Source organism: Dendropsophus ebraccatus, chromosome 6 (genome assembly GCF_027789765.1).
Source record: "Dendropsophus ebraccatus isolate aDenEbr1 chromosome 6, aDenEbr1.pat, whole genome shotgun sequence".
NCBI lineage: Eukaryota > Metazoa > Chordata > Amphibia > Anura > Hylidae > Dendropsophus > Dendropsophus ebraccatus.
This window is the reverse complement of record NC_091459.1, coordinates 64465678-64483167: the sequence shown is the minus strand read 5'-3', so window position 1 is coordinate 64483167 and position 17490 is coordinate 64465678.

Sequence of the window (17490 nt, the reverse complement as noted above, 5' to 3'; positions counted from 1 at the left end):
CCAAAGCATATAGAGACAGTTCCAGCCATGTGTCCAGCTTGTTCACCCGTGCCTTTACTGGGCTTCTGGAACAGTATGTATCACATGCCTTTACAAGGCCTCTGGAACAGTATGTAACACATGCCTTTTACTGGGCTACTGAAACAATATGTATCAGGTGCCTTTTACTGGGCTACTGGAACAATATGTATCAGGTGCCTTTTACTGGGCTACTGAAACAATATGCATGAGGTGCCTATTACTGGGCTACTGGCACAATATGCATGAGGTGCCTATTACTGGGCTACTGGCACAATATGCATCAGGTGCCTTTTACTGAGCTACTGGAAAAATAACTATGAGGTGCCCTTACTGGGCTACTGGCACAATATGCATGAGGTGCCTATTACTGGGCTACTGGCACAATATGCCTGAGGTGCCTATTACTGGGCTACTGGCACAATATGCATGAGGTGCGTATTACTGGGCTACTGGCACAATATGCGTTAGGTGCCTTTTACTGAGGTACTGGAACAATAACTATAAGGTGCCCTTACTGGGCTACTGGCACAATATGCATGAGGTGCCTATTACTGGGCTATTGGCACAATATGCATGAGGTGCCTATTACTGGGCTACTGGCACAATATGCATGAGGTGCCTTTTACTGAGGTACTGGAACAATACCCAGTAAGGTGCCCTTACTGGGCTACTGGCACAATATGTATGAGGTGCCTATTACTGGGCTACTGACACAATATGCATGAGGTACCCTTACTGGGCTACTGGAACAATAACTAAGAGGTGCCTATTACTGGGCTTCTGACACAATATGCATGAGGTACCCTTACTGGGCTACTGGAACAGTATGTATAACATGCCCTTAGTGGCCTAAACCAGAGACACTATAAGTCACTTGTACAAACAGGGTACACCTGCTGATGCTGCTACTATCATACATGTTTTAGCACTGAGAAATGCTTTGGGTTCAGAGATGACTTTTTAGCTGGATCCTAGCCCTGAAAAGGACTTTTGGGTTCAGTAGTAAGCCTGCCAAACCAAAACGCTACTAAAACCTATCTCTCCCTGCTCTAAGATCTTTCCCTGGCTAGGTTGAAAGCGCATCTGCGGTCGAGAGGCAGAAGTCAAGTATTAAATATTCGAGGTCCTGTGGTTCAGCCATCCAAAGAGGGTAGACGCCGTTTTCGCGCTGCGTGCGTACTCCCAGGGTCCCTCACAGCCTCCCTGCATGGTGATTGGATTAAAAAAAGCTCCAAGTGTGATAGGAGGGCTTTCGAATTTTTGCTGTGTATTCTTCACACTACTTGATTGAATTCAAATCTTTCGAATACCGCAATATTCAATGGAATACCATCTCGATCGAATCGTATTCGCTCAACTCTAGTCCAAACCAGTTGGTGTAGCTGACAGACAGGCGGGACACAGCTGCAGTCACTGAGTGGGTAGTTCCTGTGGGGCTGCAAAGATTCAGAAGCACGGATGCTGAAAGAGAGCTGATAAATCTGGGCCTATGGCTGACCCCTATATCACTATGGTTGACCCCTCTATATCACTATGTCTGACCTTTATACCACTATGGCTGACCTCTTTATATCACTATGGCTGACCTCTTTACATCACTATGGCTTACCCCTCTACATCACTATGGCTGACCTCTCTTCATCACTATGGCTAACCTCTTCATCACTATGGCTGACCCCTCTACATCACTATGTGTGACCCCTCAATATCACGGTGTGTGACCCTGCCATATCACTATGGCTGACCCCTCTATATCACTATGGCTGACCCCTCTATATCAGTATGTCTGAACCCTCCATATCACTATGGCTGACCCCTCTATATCACTATAGCTGACCTCTATATCATTATGGCTGAACCCTCTATAACACTATGGCTGGCCTCTCTATATCACAGGTATCTGGTATTGTTAGCAGTCTCTGTGTATGGTGAATACAGTGGTACCTCGGTTCTCAAACTGCTCGGTTTTCAAATTGTATTTTCAAGAAAAGTTTGCTTTGGGTCTCAAACTCTTGCTCTGTTCTCAAACACTTTTTGGGCACCCAGTCCTGAAGTACTGGGTATCTGAACCAGTGGCGTAGCTACCATAGGGGCAGGGTAGGCAGTTGCTATGTGCAGGAGGGGGCCCGGGGGAGAAGGTAAGAGCGTGTGTCCTTCTGCTTAACCCCTTATGTACTGCAGTGTGTAATTGACCCAGTGTTTACTTACATGCTGCAACTCAAGAAAAAAGGGTTAACAAGCTGAAGACAAAGATGTCCTCTGATAACCTCTGACCTCTGTTCTCCAGCTGCACCATCAAGTAGGAAAATGTGCAGAGCTTCCTGCAGAGGTCAGAGGTTATCAGTGCATCGGCAGTAAAGCAGAAATATCCTTGTGTTCTGAACATGGGGGTCACGTACACACTGCAGTACATAAGGGGTTAAGCAGAAGGTAGTCTGCTCCTGCACCTATGTATTTAACCATTAGTTCTCCTAATGGGCCCTTATAGGTAAAAACAGTGCATGCAGCCATTCATCATAGCAAGCAGCCATTGGCTTTCTGCTCTGCCAGCCACTCTTGTGGCTGCAGCCAGGGTTCTGCCTCTGGCCACATCACAGAGCATATACTGTATATACGCAGTGCTTTGTGGTGTGCGTAGGGGAGCCCTCCCCCCAATTTTCTTGCTATGGGGCCCCTTGAATCCTAGCTACGCCCCTGATCTGAACGTTTTTGTGAGCATGGATGGTGAGTTGTACGTGGTGAGCACTGATGAGGCTTCATATACAGTACAGTACTGTAAAAGACTGCTGTAGTGCATATACAGTACAGAGGTAGTACAGTCAGTGCAGCGCCATCTTCCATCCTTTACAGTGCTGGGGTGGGGGGCACTATACAGTAAAGCATGAGTGGGGAGTTAGTGACTTCTGTACTATAATTGCTGGGTTTTTTTAATGTTTCTTGTGTATAATGTACTGTACAGTATAGTACTGCTCTGTAATGTACTGTAGAGATTAAACTAGGCACTATACAATGTAATAAATGAGTATTGTAGGCAGGGGCGTTGCTAGGGTTCTAAAACATCCGGGACACGGGCCCTCCGCACACACACACCGACCTGACCCTTATCCCCACATACTACTCCACACACACTCACCCCCACCTGTCCACACTCACACAGTCCTCCACCTGACCCCCCCTACACACACTCCCCCACCTGACCCCCCCACACACACTGCCCCACCTGACCCCCCCTGCACACACACACACACACACACACTCCCCTACCTGTCCCCCCTGCACACACACACTCCCCCACATACTTCTCCACACACACACTCCCCCACCTGACCCCTTACTCACACAAAGTCCCCCACACACACAGTCCCCCATCTGCCCTCCCTCCGCACCCTACCCCCCACCTGCCCCCCCACACAGTCCCCCATCTGCCCCCCCATCCCCACATACTACTCCACACAAACTCCCCCACCTGACCCCCCAATCCCAAATACTACTCCACACACACTCACCCCCCACTCACAGTCCCCCACCTGCCCCTCCACACAGTCCCCCATCTGTCCCCCCTTCGCATACACCCCACCTGAACCCCATGCGCACACACTACTTCACACACACACCCATCTGACCCCCATACCACTCCACACACACTCTGACCCCCCCATACTACTCCACACACACTCTGACATCCATACTACTCCACACACACCCTGACCCCCCATACTACTCCACAAACACTCTGACCCCCCATACTACCCCACACACACCCTGACCCCCCCTTTATACTACTCCACACACACTCTGAAACCCCCATACTACTCCACACACACTCTGACCCCCCCATACTACTCCACACACATTCTGACCCCCCCATACTACTCCACACACACTCTGACCCCCCCATACTACTCCACACACACCCTGACCCCCCATACTACTCCACACGCACCCTGACCCCCCCCTCCATACTACTTCACACACACTCTGAAACCCCCATACTACTCCACACACACTCTGACCCCCCCCCCATACTACTCCACACACATTCTGACCCCCCCCCCATACTACTCCACACACACTCTGACCCCCCCATACTACTCCACACAGGGGCGGATTAACTTTACCATAGGCCCCGGGCTGTTCACCAAGCCTGGGCCCCCCCTCCCCACTGTAACTATGGCGGCACTAGCCTGCCGTTCATAGTACAGGACAGATAATGTCATGATGTCCTGATTTGTGCAAAATTGCCATTAAAAAACTGTGATTTTTGCAATTCATGACGGAAGTGTAGCCAGCAGACAATACACCACTGAAAGTATAAGTCTTTTTGGGTGGTCATGGGCCCCCCAGGAGCTCAGGGCCCCGGGCTGTCGCCCGAAACGCCCCTATTGTAATCCACTACTGACTCCACACACACTCTCCCCCCCCCCATACTACTCCACACACACTCTGACCCCCCCCCCCCCCCCCATACTACTCCACACACACTCTGACCCCCCCATTGTACTCCACACAGGGGCGGATTAACTTTACCATAGGCCCCGGGCTGTTCACCAAGCCTGGGCCCCCCCTCCCCACTGTAACTATGGCGGCACTAGCCTGCCGTTCATAGTACAGGACAGATAATGTCATGATGTCCTGATTTGTGCAAAATTGCCATTAAAAAACGGTGATTTTTGCAATTCATGGCGGAAGTGTAGCCAGGAGACAGTACACCACTGAAAGTATAAGTCTTTTTGGGTGGTCATGGGCCCCCCAGGAGCTCAGGGCCCCGGGCTGCCGCCCGAAACACCCCTGTTATAATCCACTACTGACTCCACACACACTCTCCCCCCCCCCCCATACTACTCCAAACACACTCTCTGACCCAGAGGAGGCTGTCTCCTCCTTCCCTACGGATCGGGAAGGCATCAGCAATCTAATGCGGCAGGTTCATGAATGTTCGAGCTCGATCGAACCTAGGATTTCCCGAGGTTCCATCAACTCTACTCAGCAGCAGAGACCACAGCAGCAATACCTCCAGTAAGGCCCCATTCACACGTCTGTGTCAGTTTTTACTGTCAGGAAATCCTGATCAGGAGGCCACAAATGTCATCAGGAAAGTATCAGGATTTCCTGACAGTAATCCGTTTTTACCATCAGGAAACCATCAGGAAAAACCTTCAGGATTTCCTGATGGGAAAAAAAAGTGTTCTCAATATGGTGTAGTATGCCAACATACATCCCAAGTACCCACACAGCCCCTAGTGTACCTGGATGGCCACAGGCTGCAGAAGTACAACTCTTATCATGGCCTGCCAGCAGGGGCATGATGAGAGTTGTAGTTCTGCAACCTGGATGGCCACAGGGTGCAGAAGTACAACTCCCATCATGACCTGTCAGCAGGACATGGAGGGAGTTGTAGTTCTGCAACTGGATGGCCACATGCTGCAGAAGTACAACTCCCATCATGACCTGTCAGCAGGACATGGAGGGAGTTGTAGTTCTGCAACTGGATGGCCACATGCTGCAGAAGTACAACTCCCATCATGACCTGTCAGCAGGACATGGAGGGAGTTGTAGTTCTGCAACTGGATGGCCACAGGCTGCAGAAGTACAACTCCCATCATGACCTGTCAGCAGGACATGGAGGGAGTTGTAGTTCTGCAACTGGATGGCCACAGGCTGCAGAAGTACAACTCCCATCATGATCTGTCAGCAAGACATGGAGGGAGTTGTTGTCGGTCGGAGGTGTGTGAGCCTGCGGGGGGCGGCCCGGTGGTGAGTTCGGGGGGGGGAGGGGGGATGATGGCGAGCGGGCGGCCCGGTGGTGAGTTCGGGGGGAGGGGGGATGATGGAGAGCAGGCGGCCCGGTGGTGAGTTCGGGGGGGGGGGGAGGAGGGATGATGGAGAGCGGGCGGCCTGGTGGTGAGTTCAGGGGGGGGGGGGGATGATGGAGAGCGGGCGGCCCGGTGGTGAGTTCAGGGGGGGTGGGAATGGGGCTGGGGAAGTGGCCCAGTGGTGAGTTCCGGGGGGGTGGGGGTGTCGGGGGCGATGATGGAGAGCGGGCGGCCAGCCCTGTAGTGCCGGGCTGGGGGATCGGGCAGTACCGTGGTGAGGTCTGGGCTCCGGCCAGAGAGCAGTAGTGAGGTCCGGGCGGATGGTGGGGGGATCGGGCGACAGGCAGTCCTGTGCTGAGGTCCGGGTGCCTCAGCGGGGCTAGCACTCCATCAAGCCGGAATCGCGGGCACTTTCCTGATGTACATCCGGACAGATTTTCCGGACGTGTGAAGGGGGCCTAAGGTATTCCATCACCGAATTCAAAATAGAAATAATTTAGAAAAATAACTCTTGTATCATGGTCACTGTATATACAGATACAGGTGCTTTATAGATTGGCATAGGGAACCCTGGCTCTCCAGCTGTTGCATAACTATGACTCCCATCATACATGGACAGTCAAAGCTAAAACTTTGGCTGTCCAGACATGATGGGAGTTGTAGTTCTGCAACAGCTGGAGAGCCAAGGTTCCCTACCCCTACAGATAGTAGGTAAGGTTTATATAAATGTGATATATATTTGGAGAGGGAAGTTATTAAGGGGTTAAGTATGGAATAATATACAACCAGACCAGACCCCTAAATAGACACTGGACACTCTCTTATGTGTCTCCCCCCATCCCAGACTGGTGTCACCCTGTACCCCCCTGTCCCCCTCCCCAGACTGTGCACCCCTGATTGTCCACCCCTTCCCACACACCTGTATCTTCTTTCTTCCTCCTCCATAGTGCAGTGTACATACAGGACCTGCGGTGACATCATAGTCACATGTCAAGGTCCTTCACCATCTCTTTACTGTACTGTCTCCTGGCTGCTGTTTAGCCCTGATTTGCGCATAATCGCGGTAAAAACGCAGCGATTTTGCGCAAATTATAGCTAATCAGCAGCCAGGAGACAGGACAGTATGGGAAATACCTTTTTGATGAAGTAAAAATTGTCCCCTGCCTCCCCACACTGACAGAGGGCAGGAGGCTTCCAGGCTGCCTCATCCACTGCCATCCTCTCTCTGCTCCCTGTGATGGCGCCCCCCCCTGGTCTCACTGCTCGGGGCAGCTGCCCCCTTTGCCCTCCCCTAGCTACGGCCCTGCTCTGACCCCCCCCCACGCACACTCCCCCACCTGACATCACACACACACCCACTATCCCAGCAGACCGCCATCCTCCCACCCCAAACACACACAGTAAACATGGACCCCCTGGGGGTTACAATACTCACCCAGCATGCAGTGTAAGGTGGAGGAGCGCAGCGGAGAAGAGGCTTGACGGGCTAGTGGATGCAAAGTGACGTCCCTGGAGCACAGAAGAGAGGCGGGTCCGGAGCGCGCGGCCGTTCAGTGCGGCCCCCCCGTCCAATGAAGAGCGACCGTAACTTCACTAGAGTGCCGTACGGACCTACGTCAGGCAAGTGGTGCCGGCTGATCCCGCTCCCGCGGCCCACCAGGACCGAAGTAACAGCAGCCTGCGGCCTCTGATAGTGATCTATCACAGGCCCCGGCTGCTGTTATTTCGGCCCTGGCGGGATCAAAAAGTCTTTTGGGGCTAGGCTGTAATCATTTGGGGCTTTAGCCCCGAATGATTATGCCTAGCGATGCCACTGATTTTAGGTAATTATTGGTGGGTGCTGGAACCAATTAAACACATTTACATTATTTCCTATGGGAAGACACTCGGTTCTCAAACTACTTGGTTCTCAAACTGCCTTCCTGAACCAATTAAGTTCGAGAACCGAGGTATCACTGTATTAGAATCATAGAAGATTGTTAGAAGTGAAGACCAACTGCTCCATCTAGTCTAGTTCTGAGTTGTTCAGGATATGGTGGCTGAAGACTACCTGCGTCTACTGCACAGAGGTAAAATTGCTTTATATCTTTCCTTATTCCCTCAGAAGTCGCCCCAGGATCCGACTCAACAGCCGTGGTTTTCGCAGCTTAAGCTGGGTTCACACTATGTATATTTGAGGCTGTATTTGGTCCTCATGTCAGGTCCTCATAGCAACCAAAACCAGGAGTGGATTGAAAACACAGAAAGGATCTGTTCACACAATGTTGAAATTGAGTGGATGGCCGCCATATAACAGTAAATAATGGCCATTATTTCAATACCACAGCCGTTGTTTTAAAATAACAGCACATATTTACCGTTATATGGCGGCCATCCACTCAATTACAACATTATGTGAACAGAGCCTTTCTGTGTTTTCAATCCACTCCTGGTTTTGGTTGCTATACAGCCTCACAAATACAGCCTCAAATATACATAGTGTGAACCCAGCCTCATGAGGGTAGCTTCACACATACCAGATCCGCAGCGAATTTCACGCTGCGAGTTTGCAGCTGATAAAAGGTTTGAAGCTGATAAGAGGTGTGGTGTTTGCATTTGCAAGATTTTACTGTGAAGAAAACATGGGATAAAATAAGGTCTCCATGTAGGTGAAACAAGCCATCTTTAGGGTAGATTCACACGTACCGGATCTGCAGCAAAATCCGCTGGGGATCCTGCACTGTGAAGCTGAATGGGTCCCATACACGCAGCGGATCCACTATGTGTATAGGACCCGGCCCCTTTAACCCCTCCGCCGCCGGCCCGCCCGCAGCCCCGAGCATACATTACCTGCTCGCACCGCGGCTGTGTGTGACGCCAATCAGTGGCTGATGGGGAGCGAGGGGAGCCGGGAGCGTCACACAGCCACGGCGCAGGTAATGTATGCTCGGGGCTGGGGTTGGGGCTGCGGGTGGGCCGGCGGCGGAGGGGTTAAAGGGGCCGGGTCCCATACACGCAGTGGATCCGCTGCGTGTATGGGACCCATTCAGCTTCACAGTGCAGGATCCCCAGCGGATTTTGCTGCAGATCCGGTACGTGTGAATCTACCCTAAAGATGGCTTGTTTCACCTACATGGAGACCTTATTTTATCCCATGTTTCCTTCACAGTAAAATCTTGCAAATGCAAACACCACACCTCTTATCAGCTACAAACCTTTTATCTGCTATTGCCAGCAGCTCTATATTGACGGATGACGCTGTGAAGGGGAGAAGGGGGTGCGCGGTGGGGGTGGGGGGCCTAGCATTACTCCACATCAGACCTTCCACGGATTTAAAAAAAAAACAACTGAGTTGGAAAAAATAGACTGCACCTCCTAACATATAATTAGAAAATATCAAACATTTATTTATTAACTTAATTGCAAAGGACAAACAGCTAAATCACTTAAAAACACCAGTACAGTGAATCCCAATCCATTCAAACAAAGAACAGGGGTGGCAGCCATACAAAAAATATAGAAGATAGTTATGCAAAAAGTAAAATTCATAAATCCATGTCACAGTGACATAAGTATAAGACAGACTAAATAAAGACCAAGTAAGTCAATCTTAAAGTGCAATCTTAGTGTTTAATAATACAAACATAGATTGCTGCCACTACAGGATCAGGTCAGGACAGAACACCCTTCCATGGATGGCACATCTGTGAAACCCAGAACATGTATTTAAGGCTAGGTTACTTTGGAGAGTTAAAAAAATGTACTTTCAAGCTAGCCTCAAAATCTCTAAATGAGATTATAGCACCATCTAGAGGACAACATAAAACTTGTGTATGTGTATGTCTGTAAACAAGCAACTTTTATACTGCCGATTGCCAAACATTTGTTTCACTCTGATCAAGCCTAAGGCTATATTCACAAAAAGTAAAATAAATAAAGAAATAAAAAAAATGAATGTATTTTGAATCCAATAATAAGCTTCATTAATGTCTATGAAAAAAGTGTGAGTCTGTGCACACATTGTAAAAAATATATATACCTTCCTTTTACAATGAGTACACAGATTGAAATTTTTCCATTGACTTTATTGTAGCACATTATTAGATTCAAAATACATCCACCTTTATATCTATTTTACTCTCTTAGGCTATGTTCACACTACGTTTAACAGCAGTGGACGCTGTTAAACTGATGGACGCCACGCTGCATTTAGGACGTTCCTGCAGCCGATACCTCTGTCTTTTTTTAACATTGATTTGCAGACACTGTCGGGAGTGCCTGCAAATCAATTAGCCATTCACTTCAATATAATATGCGGCCGACGCAGCATATTACATTGTGTAAACAGCTATTTACTGAACAGTGTCTGGAAATAATAGGCAGGTACATTATGTTAATGCCCGTTCTAAAGAATACAGCACTTCAATGCAATGCCACCCCTGCAGTAAAGAACAGACGCTGATTCCATAGCAATTAGCGTCTGTTCTTTACTTAAAGGAGAAGTCTCTTTCACCTTCAGTCAGCTCCTGTAGGAGGAGTTAGTTCTGTGTGGAAGAAAGTGAGGCAGTTCCGACAAGTCTTCAGTGTGCACAAATGTATGAGAAGCTAGCTCCCAGAGAGACTTTCTTTATACAAGAAACTACAGTTATGCATTGCTAAGCTTCACTTAGGGAGAGAAACCACCTACGATAACACTAACCAATGCCAGGGCCGTCTCCTGATATGATAGGAACTGATCCCAGTTGGACAAAGCTACCAAGTATAGGTCTACGTGCGGTGCCCTGGCCCCTGGAGGCCACTCCGCAATACAGATGTTGGATGGGTGCAGGAATCGGGGCAGCTGTAGGAAGTAGTGGTCACGGTTTAGGCACGAGGGTGCTACAGCTGGAAGCCGGGCTCCTGACCATGCGGGAATACTGGGCATGCGATTCTTCGTTGTCCTTAGTCAGGGCACCAATGATCACACCAATGCCAAGGTTCAGAAACAACGGTAGTTGTGTATTTATTGTAACGGTGGTAACTAGTAGTAACAGTCTCTCCGGATGCAACCGGGAATAAGGCAATCTTGAATAAAGCAGAATAATGGGTGATGCTGCAATAGGCTGTGAGATTAGCGTGCTGAATAATGGGAGTAGTAGTGATACTGAAGCAGAGATGCTGGGTGGAATGAGACTTGAATTGAATACTTGCTGTTGATGATTTGGGAAGATGATGATGAGAGGAGCTGAAGAATGACTGAAGAATCGACACCCAGATGAGAATCTTGAGACTTGAGACAGGAACACAGCCAGTGGACTGGAGCAGCAGAGCACACGCAGGTCTCTCTCTCTTAGCAGGGAAAGAGGACAAACACAACTTGTCTCCTGAAGGTGGAGGACAAGACTCGACTCATGACCTACCCCCTATGTGGCAGGGAATGGACTGAGGTAGCACAGGAAGTCACATGGTAACCCCAGCCAAAAGCTCGATGACCATTGGTGTTACCATGGAAGCAGGGCACAGTCAAGTGACATCCAGCCATTGCATCATCACACCATTAGGCATATACAGAGGAATATACATGAGGAGTACCATCCTTGAACACTAGGAGGCGACATAATACCTTTTGACACTGATACCTGAATTCACATGCAATAAATGACTGAAATGGCAGACCTAAATACTAAGAAGGGGGACACAATACACGCAGTTTGCAGTGGACCATAGCTTTCCAGAACAGAACTGTTTATAATGAAAGTGTGAGCATAAGAAGGGCTGTTCTGGGACACTGCATACCTCCCTACTAGAAATGAGCCGACCTCGGCGAACCACAAGCTGAGGTAGATGTGGCCGAAAGAACATAGAGGACCAGGACGACAAGACAAGAGGAAGGAATGTTAGTGTGAGTGAATCTGTAGATGTGTGTTTCCCACGCTCAAGGCACAGGTGACAAGAGAAATATGAAGAAAAAGAAAACCCTAGTGGCAGGACTTCACCTAGGGGTGCCTAACGTACTCTGGTTACAGGTAGTTAGTGCGTGGACCATCTGACATGGAAGCCAGGACAACTTAACTGCTGGCGGGCGACCCTCCATATTCCAGTCAGTTTGACAGTAGGTTTCCTGTATAAAGTGTTACCCTACTGGAGGAGAACTGTGAAGACCTGTGTATTCCCTTGGCGTGTTTGTGAAATGTCTTTGATACCTGGAAGAGAATAGAACAAAATAAAAGCAAGCATACATCTGGGCGCCCATGCATACGGGTCAATCATACAACACAATTACTCAATAGGCCAAACACACAAAAGGGTATCCAAGGTGCAATATGTATGGACAAGTGTGAACGTTAAGTAAGACTATGTGTAGCAACTACTGTGTTGGGACAAGACAGAGGTGAACAAACACTGGAGACAAAAGGAAGGGAAATACAAAAGACAACAAATACTGCGAGGTCCTGAGGAGAACTGGCTCACATAACTCTGAAGGAAACCTGAGAGAAATCCGAATGAAAATCTGAGGAAAATCTGCATACAAACTGGCTCAACTAAATCTTTCCAGCTGTAGATATAATAATAATACACAATGAGATTATGCATGGAGAAAATAGAAGATTCTTCTGAAAAAGACACTTTTTTAGAAAATATACTCCTTTAGAAAATAGACTTTCTCTGAGGCTATAGATATAAATATGTAGACTGACTTCTTTATTCAGAGGAGGAGGAAACTGTCTGACTCTGACATGAAAACATACACTGTGAGAAGAAATGCTTTTTCAAAAGACACGCTTACTCTGAGACTATCTAAATGACTTGTCTGCTTACTCAGAGGTAGGAAAATATATATATAAGACTCTGACATGAAAATAGACTTTTGACTACTAAAGTGCAATACTGAAGTGCAATAATAAACTTCTGACAATCACATACTCTGGAAAATGCTTTAGGAAGGAATGGATAAGTGTCTCTGTGTGGTAGAGTCTCTTTAAGCAACATAGAACATCGTCCATGTAAAGGCTCTGGGACAGGCACTGAAGAACAGTTTGGTCAAGGAGTGGTTAGTACAGGGACTTGGTCAGGAGGACCAGGCACGAACCTTGAACGTTGCAGGAACTTCACACAGCAAACAACAACAGAACAGGAACAGTTAAGGACTTTGGTCTCTGTAGCGGATTGGTAGTGTTCCCCGAGTTGAGCGCTCAGACCGTCTCAGCATGAGGTTGGCTTCATGAGTAGCTTGCTCTGGAACAGATTGGGAGTCATTGACAGCAGCTGGTTGAGGAGAAGGGACCGCAGGAGGCGGAGCCGCAGGAGGCAGGGCAACTGGAGTGCTCATCGGAATCCCCTGATAGCCAACAGCCATGAGGAATGGTTCAGTTTGGAGCATATCTTCAAGAGAGACCGGTTTAGATGGAGCCTCTGGAACTGGCGGAAGTGCCTGTACAGGTGCTGGACAGAATGCTGTGAGGCCTTGCAGATCCTCTCTTACACAGCGCTTTATCCTATTCCGGTGTACAGTTTGAGGGGCCAGACCTGGCTTCTTGACCTCATACACATCAGTCTCTGGATAGGGAATAGCAGAAATGACATAGGGTTCAGGCTCCCATAAACTCTCCAACTTGTGAGTGCAGTGATATTTTTTTAGCCAGACTCTGTCCCCCACTCTTAGTGGTGTGGCATGCGCCCCCTGATTATAAGCATCATCCTGACGCTGGTGGGCCTCTCCCATCTTCTGGTCGACAATCTCTCGGGCGTCTTGAATCCTCCTCTGACGCTCTTGGACCCAGTCGGTATCAGGCAGAGGGTTGACAGTGTCAGTTACTTGAACTCCCAGCGCGCGGTCTTGAGGAAGCTGACCTTGGCGCCCAAACATCAGATAGAAAGGGGAGTAGCCTGTAGAGCAATGGGTGGTGTTGTTGTAGATCTCCACCAGCTCATCCAACAGGTGAGGCCATTACACCCGCTTGGCCACTGAAGCTGTTCGAAGCATATTGATGAAAACCTGGTTGATTTTCTCGCAGAGACCATTGCCTTGCGGGTGATAGGCTGTGGTACGAAGCTTTTTGCATTCGTGATAAGTGCACAGCTCATGAAAGAGTTGAGATTCGAAAGCCGGGCCTCGGTCTGTGAGCAGCGACTCAGGACAGCCGTAGTGTTTCACATACTCCTTGTAGAAAGTGATGGCTGTGGTCCTTGCAGTCAAGTCTCGGACGGGTACCACGACTACCCACTTGGAATAGTGATCGACCATGGTCAGGGCATATGTGTATCCACATCTCGTCGGGGACAACTTCACATGGTCTAAGGCAACAAGCTGATTTGGCCGGTGGGACACAATGGAATGCAAGGGGGCTCTAGCCTCTCTTCCTCCCGCCTTGGAGATGTTACAGGCGGGGCATTCAGCACACCAGTTCTCAATGTCAGTCCGCATCCCGATCCAATAGAACCGTTGACGGATGGTCGCCTCAGTCTTATGGACCCCAAAATGGCCGGAACGATCGTGGTAGGCATCCAACACCAATTTGGCATCTCGCCGGGGAATCAAGATCTGATGGCATCGCTCTCCAGAGACGGGGTCCAATGAATTCCTCAGAAGTAGGCCCTTATGGAGGAAGAGCCGATTCCTCTGCCTCCAGAGACGCCTCAGTTCAACGTCTGGATAGGGCCTCTTGATTCTCATGGGGACTCTCCCAGTGGACAAGTAGTCGTAGATTTCTCCCAAGATTCTGGACTCATTCTGGATGGTTTGCCATCGGGACAAATCTTGATAAGGCCCCGGGTCAGGGGTCGCCTCGCCCGCTTTGACCGCCGTGGTAGTACTCTGGGTAGCGAATCTCTGATAGAAAGGAGGCATCTCCACATCTTCCCAGTCGTCATCCTCCGGGGCTTCCTCCCCTCTAGGCAATCGAGACAGCAGGTCAGCATTCACATTGGCCTTGCCGCTTCGATACTTGATCTCGAAGTTGAAGTTGGCCAACCTAGAGGCCCAACGTTGTTCCAGAGCGCCCAGTCGCGCGGTATTGAGGTGAGCTAGCGGGTTGTTATCCGTATAGACAGTGAATGGTGTAGCCGCAAGGTAATCTTTGAACTTTTCTGTAACGGCCCACACCAGCGCAAGCAACTCCAATTTGAACGAGCTGTAGTTACTGTCATTCTTCTCAGCACCTCTTAAACTTTGGCTGGCATAGGCAATAACTCTTTCTTGGTTACCTTGGACTTGAGACAGGACAGCCCCTAGGCCTTGGAAGCTGGCGTCTGTGTAGAGACGGAAGGGCTGACTATAGTCAGGGTAAGCCAGGATGGGAGGTGAGATCAACAGGGCCTTCAGGGTTTGAAACGCCGTCTCCTGGCGTTCAGACCACTCTATGGGTAGCCGTCGATTATAGTTCTCTCGGGGACAGCCACGGAGTAGTCCATTGAGTGGTTCAGCCACCTGGGCGAAGTGGGGTATGAAGCGGCGGTAATAGCCCGCAAATCCAAGGAAGCTTCTCACCTCTTTCACCGTTTTGGGAATGCCCCAGCTTTCCACAGCCGAAATCTTCTCGGGGTCAGGTTGTATCCCCGCGGCACTGACGACATGGCCCAAATAGTTCACCTGCGGTTTGAGGAGATGGCACTTTGACGGTTTAATCTTGAGGCCATGGTCAATAAGAACTTGAAACACTTCGGCTAAGTGATGAATATGGTCCTCATAAGTGCAAGAGTAGACAATGACGTCGTCCAGGTAGAGCAATACACTTTGGAAGTTGACGTGACCGAGGCACCTCTCCATTAACCGCTGGAATGTGGCAGGGGCATTGCAGAGCCCAAACGGCATACTGGTGAACTCATAGAGTCCCATGGGGGTAGTGAATGCCGTCTTCTCCCGGTCTTCCTGAGCCATGGGCACCTGCCAATACCCACTGGTGAGATCCAACGTGGAGAATTAGGCAGCTGAACCCAGAGCAGCAATAGATTCCTCTATACGAGGCAGCGGATAGGCATCCTTGTGAGTAATGGTGTTCAGCTTCCGGTAGTCAACACAGAACCTGATGTTGCCGTCCTTCTTTTTAACGAGGACAATAGGGGCAGCCCACGGACTTTGGCTCTCCTGGATGACGTTGGTGTCCTTCATTTCCTGGAGCAGTCTCTTCACCTGCTGATAGCTGGCAGGCGGAATAGGCCGCCGGTGCTTCTCCTTGATAGGAGGATGATCTTTGGTGTTGATTCGATGCTGGACAAGACCAGTTTTACCAAAGTCAAGTGAATGCTTGCTGAAGGCCTCGTGATGGCGTTGGCAACTTTGAATACCCCCTGAACATACTCGATTGGGGTGTTGGCATCCCCGATGTTGAGGGCATCCCACCAAGGAGCGCGGGACTGTTGGGATTCTCCTGATGATGTCCTAATCGACCTCTGATGGGCAATAGTCTCTTCACATATGAGGTCCTCAGGGACGAGTTGGTGGAGCATGGCAACCGTAGTAAATTTAGGTAAGTCGACTGAAGATGTACTGAGGTTGACCAGCCGTACCGGAACCTGACCTTTGGAGACGGTCACTAGACTTCGGGCAGCCATGACAAGGGGTTGTCCCTAAATCTCGATGGAATCCAGTAGAGCCTCGTAGTCGGCGTTGTCTAGGCCCTGTCGAGCCCTGCACCAGATAAGGGTCTCACTGTTAGCTGGGATAGTGATGGGGCGAGCATCTTTAGTACGGACACGGCAAATCTCCCCACGGTGATTGACAAACCTCTGCTGAGCGGTGAGCGCTTTGATAGTCTTCTGGATGGCCTGTCTGTAGGGGGAAGAAGCTTGAGACAGAGAGTTATGCAGGGCAGCAACTAATTCAGAGAATACATGGCTAATGACATTCATGCCCAAGACTGTAACACCACTGTCCCCTTGAGCCTCAGTGACTATAACACCCTGCTGGGCTAACCTCCGGTTACCAATACATATAGTGGGTTCCCAGTACCCTAGTTGTGAGATTGGCCGACCATTACTAGCAATCAGTTTTAACCTGGCCTTCTCCACTGGACACAGCACCCTGCGGTTCCAATGTGCGTCAAAAACATGTTTAGGGATGGTAGTAACCTGGGACCCAGTGTCCACCAAGGCCTCGAGAGGCACACCGTCTATCCATAGAGTCACATGCCGGCATTGCGATAGGAATTTTGAGAGCCATTGTGACTCCTGCGGGCCTGAGATTCTACCTCCCGGGTGTTGGCCCTCGGACCCGGGGGTGGCCCGTTTAACTGAAAGCACTGAGATTGATAGTGTCCATGTCGTCAACAATAGTCACAGTAGGGCCGCTCTCGTGGTGTGGCCCTGTGAGGCATGGAGGGGGCAGAGCGTGGGTGCCTGGGAGGTGACTCTAGGGACAGGTCCTGACTGGAGGTAGAGCGGGAGGAGGAGATGGACGCGGTCCCCTTTAGCTCTTGAATGGCTTGACATAGAGAGCTAATTACGTGAGTAAGGAGGTCAGGAGTAACCAAGGGGCTGGTGAGAGAAGCTTGCATGGCCTGAACGGCTGGAACAGGTGAAATAGCAGGCCTGGGGACAGGCCCAGGGGTCACACCTGTCAGTACTGGCTGACTCGAGGTCGGGGGAGAGTTATGGCAGGGGGAGTCAGTTCCGATTACCCTCAAAGCCAGAGTTTTGAAATCCAGGAAGGACATACGAGGGTTCTGTGCAGCCAACATGCGCAGCTGGCTTTGAATGAGCC